Below are 10,380 nucleotides of genomic sequence, written 5' to 3' on the forward strand. Positions count from 1 at the left end.
CTGGCCACCAGCTTAGCTTTTCTCTAGGCCAGTGTTTGATAAGGTCTGCCAACGGTCAGAATCACGAGGTGAGGGAGCAAGTACACATGCTTACAATGCAAATTCTCAGGCCCTGCCCTGGCCTAGCGAATGAGAATTTCCAGGTAGGGCACAGGAACCTTTACCTCCAACCAGCTGTCTAGGAGATTCTGCTGCAGGCTAATCATTCTTTCCCTGGCTGCCATCTAATTTTATGTAAACATAGATTGGCTCATATCACCCCCTTGCTTTAGGTAGCTGGGGTGGGCATGGGATGGGGTGCATGTGTCTAGATGTGCCAGACGAACTGGTGGGATTGAGCCACCCAAAGTCTCTTTACTGAGAGCCAGAGATGCTGCCTGACCTGAGAAAGAACTTAAGAGACAGGGCAGGCTGGACCTCGTGAGGAGGAAAGGCCAGTGCTTGGCACTAACTTGGCCCTTGGTTAATAGAGCCAAATAGATACCTGGCCCTGATTTATTACTCCTAAGGACAGAGGGAGTCGTAAGTAAAATCTGGATGTACGATTGCACTAAACATTGCTTAATGCACTCACGCACACCCATGCAGTCACGCACACCCATGCAGTCACGTGCAGCAGCACTTTTTAGAGGCCCCTTTAGGAGAGCATTTCTCCCACTTCCACACAGGGTGACTCTGGCCCCCCGAGGACTCTGTGTGTTGGGATGCCTGGCTGGAGAAGGTGAAGACCAGCGTGAAAGGGCAGCAATGCCTGCCAAGGGACACCGGGACCTCACCACTTTAAAATGAAGGCTTTCTCCCCTTCCACAGCTAACCCCTACCTGTCGTTTTAGATTCATAAACCCCCTCCCCAAGCAGGCACCCTGATTTCCAGTCATTCCAAACCAAACGATTCCCCTCTAAACCCTGCATGGGATTAGGCTGCAAACTTCAGCGGCAGGACAATTCGTGGTTGAGGAATTTAAACCCTTATGGGGAAAAACAGACAGTTGGGAGTTGAGACAACAGAGAAGCTAGAAAAACTTCTGTAAATACTCATATAACCAGGACACCACACAGAATAAAGACAACGTTTGTGGTATTTGCTCATCTTTATTAATTTCCATTAGAATTTGTAGACAATGGAATCTTCCTTCCCTGTATTTTAAAGGAAATGCTTGTCAATGGATTTTGCTTTGACCCCTATATTATAAACATGAGGGTACTGTCCTTGATTTTTTTAATTCAGAATGGTTAGCTGTTGTCCTGTTCACAGGCCCCACAGCTGCAGTGTCACCTGGGGAAATGGTAACTTGGATGTTTGCACAGAAAACATGGAGTTGTCCTTTTGCCAGAGGCACAGAGTCCTTTCTGCTTCTGATCTTTGGGCCAAAGCTTGCACCATCTCTGCTTCCCCCCTCTCTGATCCCACCACAGTTAGTTCCAAGGCCAGGGTCAGCTCCCTGTAACTTCCACAGAAGCATCTTAAGGACAAGACTTCAGCCTGTACTCACCTCTGTGGAAGGAGGCGGATGCCACAACTGGTCACTCTTTTCACTCACCTTATTATCATCTTCCTATAATCTGGTCCCCAGAGAGAGTCAGAGTAATAATTGGAAAGTATAAATCAGTCTTATCATGTCCCTACTTAAGATCTTCCAACGACTTCCCATTCTCCTTGGAAGAGAATCCAAGCATTTGGCCCTGCCTAAAAGGCCCACATGGCCTGACCTCTGTGACTTCTTCATCTTCCTCTCCCACTTTTCTTCCTCTTCTCCAGCTCAGCGATATTGGCACCCTCTTGCTCCTCATCCAGCACATCAGGGTCCTTCCTGCCCCAGGGCCTTTGTACTTGCTCTGTCTGGAGTGTCCTCCCCCCGCCCCTGGTGCTTCCCATCGCTGGCTCCTTCCCTGCTCAGATGTCCTGACCTCAGAGAGGCCTTCCCTAACCACCTCTTTAAACAGCCCCTTTTCTTCTCTCACACTTAATCTCTTTACCTTGCTTTATTTTCTCAGCGCAAATTGCCATCTGCAACTCTTGCAATTATTTATTTATGTGTTTCCAGACTGTCTCCTCTGACTAGAGTGTCAGCTCCAAGAGGCCAGGTACCTGCTCTCCTTGTTCCTGGGTGTGTCCCCAGGACCCGGCCCAGTGCCTGGCACATAATTAGCACTCAAAAAGTGCATACTGTGAACAAATGTATCCAGACCTTGAGGTGAGGTGGCTTAGGAAGGCTGGGCCTTGGAAGTGGCACATTCACCTGGAGGCACTTGGATCTACAAGATGACCAGAATTTGTGGCTTGGACAGGTGAGCAACACTTCCTGGTGAAGGTGCAGGCAGTAGCCACCAATAGTAGTGGGGGCTCTCTTCTGTCACCTTTCCAATCTCTTGTCTCCTTCCAATCCATATCTGACACCCATTCTCCACCTTTCTCAGAATACTTTCTCATTCAAACCTATTTTCTTTACCTTTTTGGTTTTATGATGTTGTTCATATAATTTAGAATATGCCATTACTTTACTTGCAGTTGGGAAAGCTACTAGATCCTAAACTGCCTTCTAATACAGAGATAGTCACCTTCAATATTGTCAAAAGTTACAGGCACTTTTCTTTTTGACTATTTATGAGCCTTGTACAATTACTAGTTAGATGAGTTTACTGTAAAATATCTTTAAAAGGATAAAATATACTTGCATGATTCCTTTATGAAACAGCTCACAAATCATGTAAAAATGGGCTGTTCAAGGGAAAATAAGCTGGCACTTAGATCCTTAACCAGTTTTCTTTTGTGTTTGCATACATGTCTGTCTACGATATTATAAATTTCACTCAATTGCCCTTACGCAACATCAGATTCTTAATTAAATGAACACCACTGCTACAATTCTCTGATAAATAAAATAGCATTTCCACACGAATTAGAAATGCCAACTTGTTAATAGCGTCCCTGAGGTTTTGTTACAAAATCATCACTCTTTTTGTCATTGTTCAGGCGTAAAAAGACCATGCTACAAACTGGAAATAAGAATGTTCTTCAGGCAATTGACTCTCAAGTGCGGACTCAATATTCTATAAGACAGCTTTCCCCCTCATTCCTATTATAATTAATAATAATTAACAGTTAATTGCATAGAAATGTTTTTCATATTGTTTTATTTTATTGAAATTCACCAAATTCACATGAGCTGGAAGAGGAAGCTGGCCTGAACTTATTAGAGAATTTACATTAAAAAATACAAGGTAGTAAACTTCTTAAAGGCAGACAGCCTGTTGTACCTGTCTTTGCTTTCCTAGCATTTAGCTAGGTAATTCAGGCAAGATACTTAGAGGCCTTCATTTTCCTCCTCTATAAAATGGTCATAATCATAGGCCTGTTGTGAAGACTAAATACTTGGAACTGAGGAACTAGCATGTAATAAACACCTAACAAATGTTACCGGCTTAAAACGACTCAGATTATTATTATCTGCCACCTAGGCTGGAGGGCAATGGCACGATCTTGGCTCACTGCAACCTCTGCCTCCCAGGTTCAAGTGATTCTCCTGCCTCAGCCTCCTAAGCAGCTGGGATTACAGGCACATGCCACCACGTCCAGCTAATTTTTGTATTTTTAGTAGAGATGGGGTTTCACCACGTCGGTCAGGCTGGTCTCGAACTCCTGACCTCAGGTGATCCACCCACCTTGGCCTCCCAAAGTGCTGCGATTACAGGCATGAGCCACCACACCTGGCCTTCAACAACTTAAAATGCTCCCCAAGTCTTTCCAAGAAGAGATCATCCTTCAAAGAACGGATGATTCATTTATAATTCACAACCCCACTTGCATACCAACAATTATTCTGGTTAAGCCCTTTAAAGAGCTGATTTCTTAATTAAACCTAACATTCCCTTTGCACTCTTGTTTGTCCTTCGAATTTTCTTAGTAAATCTTTTCTTTTAAGCAGTGTAGACAAGCACTCCAGTCTAGCCTAACCATGTACATTTACCCATATATGAAATGAATGGCATCTAAAAGAATGATGCTATGCTGTGTTTTACAGCAATAGAACAATACCAAGAATGGTCACCACAAATAATGCACACTTGTTTTTGAGGAGGAAACTTGGTATATTCAGTTTGATGTCAGCTGCCTTCCTCTTCTAATCACCCCCCTTTGCCTTATACTCCCTTTTTAAATTAATGCATTCTTGGAACGGAGTCTTTGAAATCATTACAGGGAGCTGCAGTTTGCGCTTTTTCATAATTTATTTAGAAAGACCTCATGGTTTTGTTTTTAAGCTTAGGTCAGCATTTCATTATTTTGGTGACTTGTTTCTTGGCACTACATAGGTGACAGCAAGATGAGAATTAAACAGGGCTTTGAGGGATTGAGCAGGCCAAGACATACCCAGGCTGCCTCGAACATGTGTGGGGCCTGGAACAAGAGATCCAACAGAAGCCCACATTCCTTATGCTGGGAGGCATCTCCTCACGCTTGCCACTCCAGCCAGGTAACCTCTGCCCACCAGGCGCCTCCAGCACTGCCACCGTCTGCTGGCATTACCTTTTACATCCTGCAGAGGAACACGAGGCTGGGGAGTCCAGTTCAAATGAAGAATTTGTGGCCTCTCTGGAACTCCCACTAAATGTGGTGGCACAAGGTGATAGTCCCTGGTGCCCAGCCTACAGCCCAGCCCGCTTCTCTTCCCACCAGGCTCCGGTGCCATGAAAGCTCTTCCATACAGGCATGTGGACACCCCAGCTCCACAGCGGAGCTCTGTCAGAGCCCTTGCAAATAGCTGCGCCTTGGCCATTCCATAGAAAAAGGAGTGTGCACAATGCTGTGGTTTGACTGTCTGTATCCCTCCAAAACTCATGCTGAAACTGAATCCCCAGTGCAACAGTAATAAGAGATGGGGCGTTTAGGGAGTGATTAGCACCTTATAAAAGGGATTGAGGGAGTGAGTTTGGACACTTTCTGCCCTTCTGTCTTTTCTGTCATTCGAGAACATACATTCATCCCTTTTGGAAGATCCAGCAATGAGACACCATTTTGGTTTTTTGTTTGTCTTTTGAGACAGAGTCTCACTCTGTCACTCAGACTGGAGTGCAGTGGTGCAATCTCGGCTTACTGCAAATTCTGCCTCCTGGGTTCAAGCAATTGTCTTGCCTCAGCCTCCCAAGTAGCTGGAATTACAGGCATGCATCACCACGCCCGGCTAATTTTTTGTATTTTTAGTAGGGATGGGGTTTTCACCATGTTGGCCAGGCTGGTCTCAAGCTCCCGACCTCAGGTGATCTGCCCGCCTCGGCCTCCCAAAGTGCTGGGATTATAGGTATGAGTCACCGCGCCCAGCCCCAAGGCACCATTTTGGAAGTAGAGAGCAGCCCTCGCCAGACACCAAACCAGCTGGTGCCTTGATCTTGGATTTCCTGGCCTCCAGAACTATAAGAAATAAATGTCTATTGTTTATACATTTTTCAGTCTCAGGTATTCTGTTATAGCAGCAGGACTAAAATACCATTCCATGGAAATACAGGTGTGCACACCAACAACACAGTCCACTCAGGGAGGACAAACCCAGCAAGTGACTTATGAAGCCCTAGCTACCCAGAGAATGTTCTAGAAGGATGGCCTATGGGCTTAGCCCTTGAAAGTGCTGTCCCAAGGCTGAGATTCCTCTTACCTGGGTATAAAGGCAATGCCTACTAGGTCTGTTCATTCTTCTCATTGAAAAAGCAGCTCCTGCCCCCAATCTGTGTGTTGAAGAAGGGAGTGCAGTCAAATGTAAGAGGGTGGATTATTTAAAACACTATGGTATATTCTCTACATTAGAAAAACCTCAGATGGGCTGGGTGTGGTGGCTCACACCTATAATCCCAGCACTTTGGGGGGCCGAGGTGGGTGGATCACTTGAGGTCAGAAATTCAAGACCAGCCTGGCCAACAGGGTGAGACCTGGTCTCTACTAAAAATACAAAACTTAGCCGCGCATGGTGGCAGGCGCCTGTAGTCCCAGCTACTCAGGAGGCTGAGGTAGGAGAATTGCTTGAATCAGGGAAGCGGAGGTTGCAGTGAGCCGAGATCACACCATTAGACTCCAGCCTGGGCATCGCAGCGAGACTCTGTCGCCAAAAAAAAAAAAAAAAAAAAAAAAAGAGAACTCTCAGATTACATCAGTGAACAGAAAGAGCTGAGATTCTAGTGTTGCTTGTGAGCTTCCCTAGAGGAGGCCGAACCAAAACCAGGTCTCAAATACAGCAGGGATATCCATCTGCTGTTTTTTAAAAAATTTTTTTAAAGTATATTTTTAAAATACAGACAGAGTCTCACTTTGTTCCTCAGGCTGGTGTCAAACTCCTGGCCTCAAGCAATCCTCCAGCCTCCTCCTCCCAAACTGCTGCCATTACAGGGATGAGCCACTGCGCCTAGCCCATGGTAGTTTTTATTAGAATTTATGATAAACTTTTCACTTCATGGCATTGTCAATTCTATCAGGTATTTTCTTGGTCATTTTTTCTTTAAGTTTTTGTCTGGAAAGCTGCTCTGGGGAGACCTCAGTTTTCCGCCCACCTCCTCTGTGTGTGGCCCTCAAACTAAAGACAAGCCCCTTAAAGATCACCACTCCCATGCCTTGCCTCTACCACGGGTACCTCAACCGCTTCTAAAATTTTTAGATCATCTCTGCTATATTCAAGGGCCATGGAAGTTTCAGAAGTTTCCAAAGCAAAATGTTGTGTCTGAAACAAGCTGGTTTGGATTTTGTCTACACGATACAGGCACTTTCCTCTGGGCCCCATAATTGTCCCCTCCGTCACTTGCTTGGTGTTATGACATGTAACAAATCAGAGTGGGAAGGTCTTAGTTTTCTCTTTGTCAGCGTTCTGGGATGCCCTGGCGGTAACAGGAAATGCACCCACAGCTCCATGCAGCTCTCTTGTAGGTGCTTTTCTTACCTGTGGGCCAGATCCTGTCCTATGTAATGTTGATGTTTGTAGAGTTTATTTTTTGGTTTAGGGCATGAAATGATAATCGGCTTAAGCAGCACCAGAATTGAAGCAGAGAAGGTGAGGACACAGATTTCTTGGCCCTTTGATGAACAAACTGAAGATCACTGTTCTGGCTTCCCAACTGCAGAAGCTGTGATGTGGCGGAAAGAGCCGGAACCGTGCAGCTGGGCTTGCTCCCCCGTGTCCCTCGTCCATCCTTCATGGTGTACTCACTTGCCAAGAGCTGTTGATGTTGAAGCACCCAGGATATCCAGTAGGCAGCACCACATTCAGCGGCGCATTGTGACTTGGGGCCAAGTCTTTCAGCCTCCCTCAATCTCACTTTCTTTACTTGCAAATAGCAATACCACAGACCCCTCACAGGGATCACAAGAAGGTTAAAGAAGTGGAACTGGTTCAGGTGGAGCTTAGTAGGTAGTTAAAATCAACCTTCAAGAGTCCGTGTCCTGGAGCTCAGCAGCTGTCCTGGGCCTGGAAGACAGGGTGTGCTTCTGCTCCGTCTCCTTCTGTGGTTCTGGGATGGGGGATCTGCACAGCCTGTGGGGTCCCCAGAGAGCCTGGGGCTGCTGCAGAGCAAGTTCTCTGTTGTTGGCAAATAAAGCCATAGCAGAGATGACTCCAGCAAGTTGAGCACCCTCTGAACAAAGAAGGAAATGTATTATCTCTTTCCTGAGGCCTATTCAATATTGGAAAAAACACTACCAGATTTAACTTCAAAATATAATTTTTCCAGCACGGCTGGAATGCACCCCCCAGCCATCCAGAGGCTTCTAAATGCATTGGGAGCTCAGTTACGGCCCTCACCAAGTTGTCTCATCTCGCCTGGAACCCACTGGCCGTCACAGAGTTGAGAGAACATTCATTTTCTTGAACTCTTATGAATGACAGTTTCTCGCTTGCCATAATTCCATGGAACTGGGCATCTGGCATCTCAGAGATAGGAAGTCGGAGAAATTCTGAGCATAGGCTGTATTTGCTGAGAAGATAAAGAGACTATTTTCCATTTCTCACTTCTCTCTCAAAGCGCAAAAACAACGGGCCTGTCTGGCCTAGTCACTGCTTTCTGTCTCTGAAGTGTTCCAGGCGCCAGCACCAGCCTTCCTCCTTATTAACGTTCCATGATGCCTCCTTCCAGGTGCTGGGGATCCAGCCCGTGGGGTTATTAGAGGGCAGACACCAACAGGGAAGGTGTTGTTGACTCACCCTCACAAATATCATTCCTTACATTGTCAGGGCAATTACAAAACACGACTTTAAAAATACAATAATAAAATATCCAACTGAAGACTTTCAGTATAATTAATCCACCAACCTTATATTTTTAAGAAGGTTGAGAGCCGTGAGGGAAAATAAACCCTAGAGAAATACGTTGTTTTTAAGTTCTTTCAATAAAGACATGTAGGCATTTTCTAATGTTTTTCCCAAAAAGAACATCTACCCCTCTAATTCCACAAGAGATATAAAGAATTAAAGAAATTGTGATTAACAGCCCTGTGTCTGGAGCTCATGAAGCTCAGAGGATTGGGAATGGAAGTGGCAGGTTTAGGCTTGAATCAGAACTTCTGGATTTAAGAAAACAAAACAGGCCAGGCGCGGTGGCTCACACCTGTAATCCCAGCACTCTGGGAGGCCAAGGCGGGCAGATCAGGAGCTTGAGACCAGCCTGCCCAACATGAGAAACCCTGTCTCTACTAAGAATAAAAAAATTAGCCAGGCATGGTGGTGCACGCCTGTTAATCCCCGCTACTTGGGAGATTGAGGCAGGAGAATCTCTCGAACCTGGGAAGCAGAGGTTGCAGTGAGCCGAGACGGCGCCACTGCACTCCAGCCTGGGCCACAGAGCGAGACTCCGTCTCAAACAAACAAACAACAACAACAACAAAATGCAAACTCTGGCCAGGCGCGGTGGCTCGTGCCTGTAATCCCAGCACGTTGGGAGGCCAAGGTGGGCGTATCACTTGATGTCAGGAGTTCAAGACCAGCCTGGCCAACATGGTGAAACCCCGTCTCTACTACAAATACAAAAATTAGCCAGGTGTGGTGTCGTGCACCTGTAGTCCCAACTACTCGGAAGGCTGAGGCAGGACAATCGCTTGAACCTGGAAGACAGAGGTTGCGGTGAGCATAGATCGCGCCACTGCACCCCAACCTGAGTGACAGAGCAAGACTCCATCAAAAAAAAACAAAAAACAAAAAACAAAAACCTACGCAGACTGCAGATTCCTGGGCCCCATCTTCGCCTTTCTGAATTGGAGCCTTTCACCCTTTAAGAATGAGAGGGTGAAATCTGCACGTCATACAAATAGCCCAGGGGCTGTTAATCTGATGCTGCTCCCCAGCTCCCTCCAACACTGTCAGAGGGTGCACGGATTAGGCCTCTGCTGCGTGCAGAGAAGCATCCTAGATGCTGCGTGGCTGTGCCAAAGCAGCAGAAACCGGTGGTGTGCCTTAAGATGCATGCTCCAAAGCTGTCCACAAGGCCTCTGGTATAGGCTTCCAGGTCTACGTCTCGGCTTCCCCGACACTGTCCATGCGACACTGTCAACGGTTTCTCCTCTCACAAGCAGAAAATCAAATTCGGATTGGGCAAATGATTCCCTGCCCGGGTGTGGAAGAAGGGTCAAGTCCTAAGTATGGAGAGAGCGCCGGCTCCCGCCAGGATATGCGAAGCTCTGGAGGGGAGGCCAAGCCACCAGGCACCCGGCGGGAGAAGAGGAGGCGGGAGGGCGCCGCCCAGTGCCTGCAGGCCGGGCGCTCCACGCCTCCCCTCCCCGCCTGCACACCCCATTCCCCTCCGGTTGTCCCGCCTGGGGAAGCCCCCTCCCCACACCTCCCCGCCCAGCATCTGCACGAGAGCCGCGAGCCCTGGCCCAGAGCTCGGGGTGGGCCTCTCACCCAAGACGTCGGCCGCAGCCCGGCCCTGATCACCGGCCGCCTGAACCCTCCGTTCGCTCGGCGCGAGCGCCGCCACCCGTCCTTACCCCCATCCAGTCCGAGGCCAGCCCCGTAGGCTGTGAGCCTGCTCCGTGAAAAGCCTTCTCCCCAGGAGGAGAGTTACTGGAAAGCAAGAGGAAGCCGAGAAGAGGCGGTGGCTGCAGCGCGCGGGGCCGGACAAGGGCGCGGGGGCGTCCGGGCACTGGGCAGCGCGGTTTCCCTTCAGCCCGGGACACGGCGCGGCGCTAGCGCCACCCAGCGGGCGCAGTGGGAATTGTGCTCCCTTCCTGCGCGGGGGCTCTGGACACACAGGCGACCAAGAATGACGCCTGCAGCCGGATAAAAGCTCGGGGCGAGGCCGCTATCATCCCTCTGCCGGGAGTGAGTCAAGTCTCGGCAAAAGAAGAAGCCACTTTGGCCAAAATTCCAAGAGTGCTGATGAAGACGGTGACATCTGACATTTCAATGGCACTTT

At 47.9% G+C, this 10,380-nt stretch overlaps 1 long non-coding RNA gene across 4 annotated transcripts; it reads right to left on the reverse strand.

Annotated features, from left to right (window-relative positions):
- Nucleotides 1-1,091: 1,091 nt before the first annotated feature.
- LOC134738401 (uncharacterized) lies at nt 1,092-10,087 on the reverse strand. 4 transcript variants are annotated; one of them, XR_010124110.1, is made up of 4 exons: nt 9,953-10,087; nt 6,918-7,608; nt 5,649-5,718; nt 1,092-4,535 (listed from the first exon to the last, which is right to left on the reverse strand). It is a non-coding gene; the product is annotated as an uncharacterized LOC134738401 (long non-coding RNA). The 4 variants fall into 4 exon arrangements; XR_010124119.1 differs by lacking the exon at nt 6,918-7,608 and having other exon boundaries at nt 9,953-10,083; XR_010124108.1 differs by lacking the exon at nt 9,953-10,087 and having other exon boundaries at nt 6,918-9,738.
- Between the last annotated feature and the right edge of the window lie 293 nt (nt 10,088-10,380).

This window comes from Pongo pygmaeus, chromosome 1 (assembly GCF_028885625.2).
Source record: "Pongo pygmaeus isolate AG05252 chromosome 1, NHGRI_mPonPyg2-v2.0_pri, whole genome shotgun sequence".
Classification (NCBI taxonomy): Eukaryota; Metazoa; Chordata; class Mammalia; order Primates; family Hominidae; genus Pongo; species Pongo pygmaeus.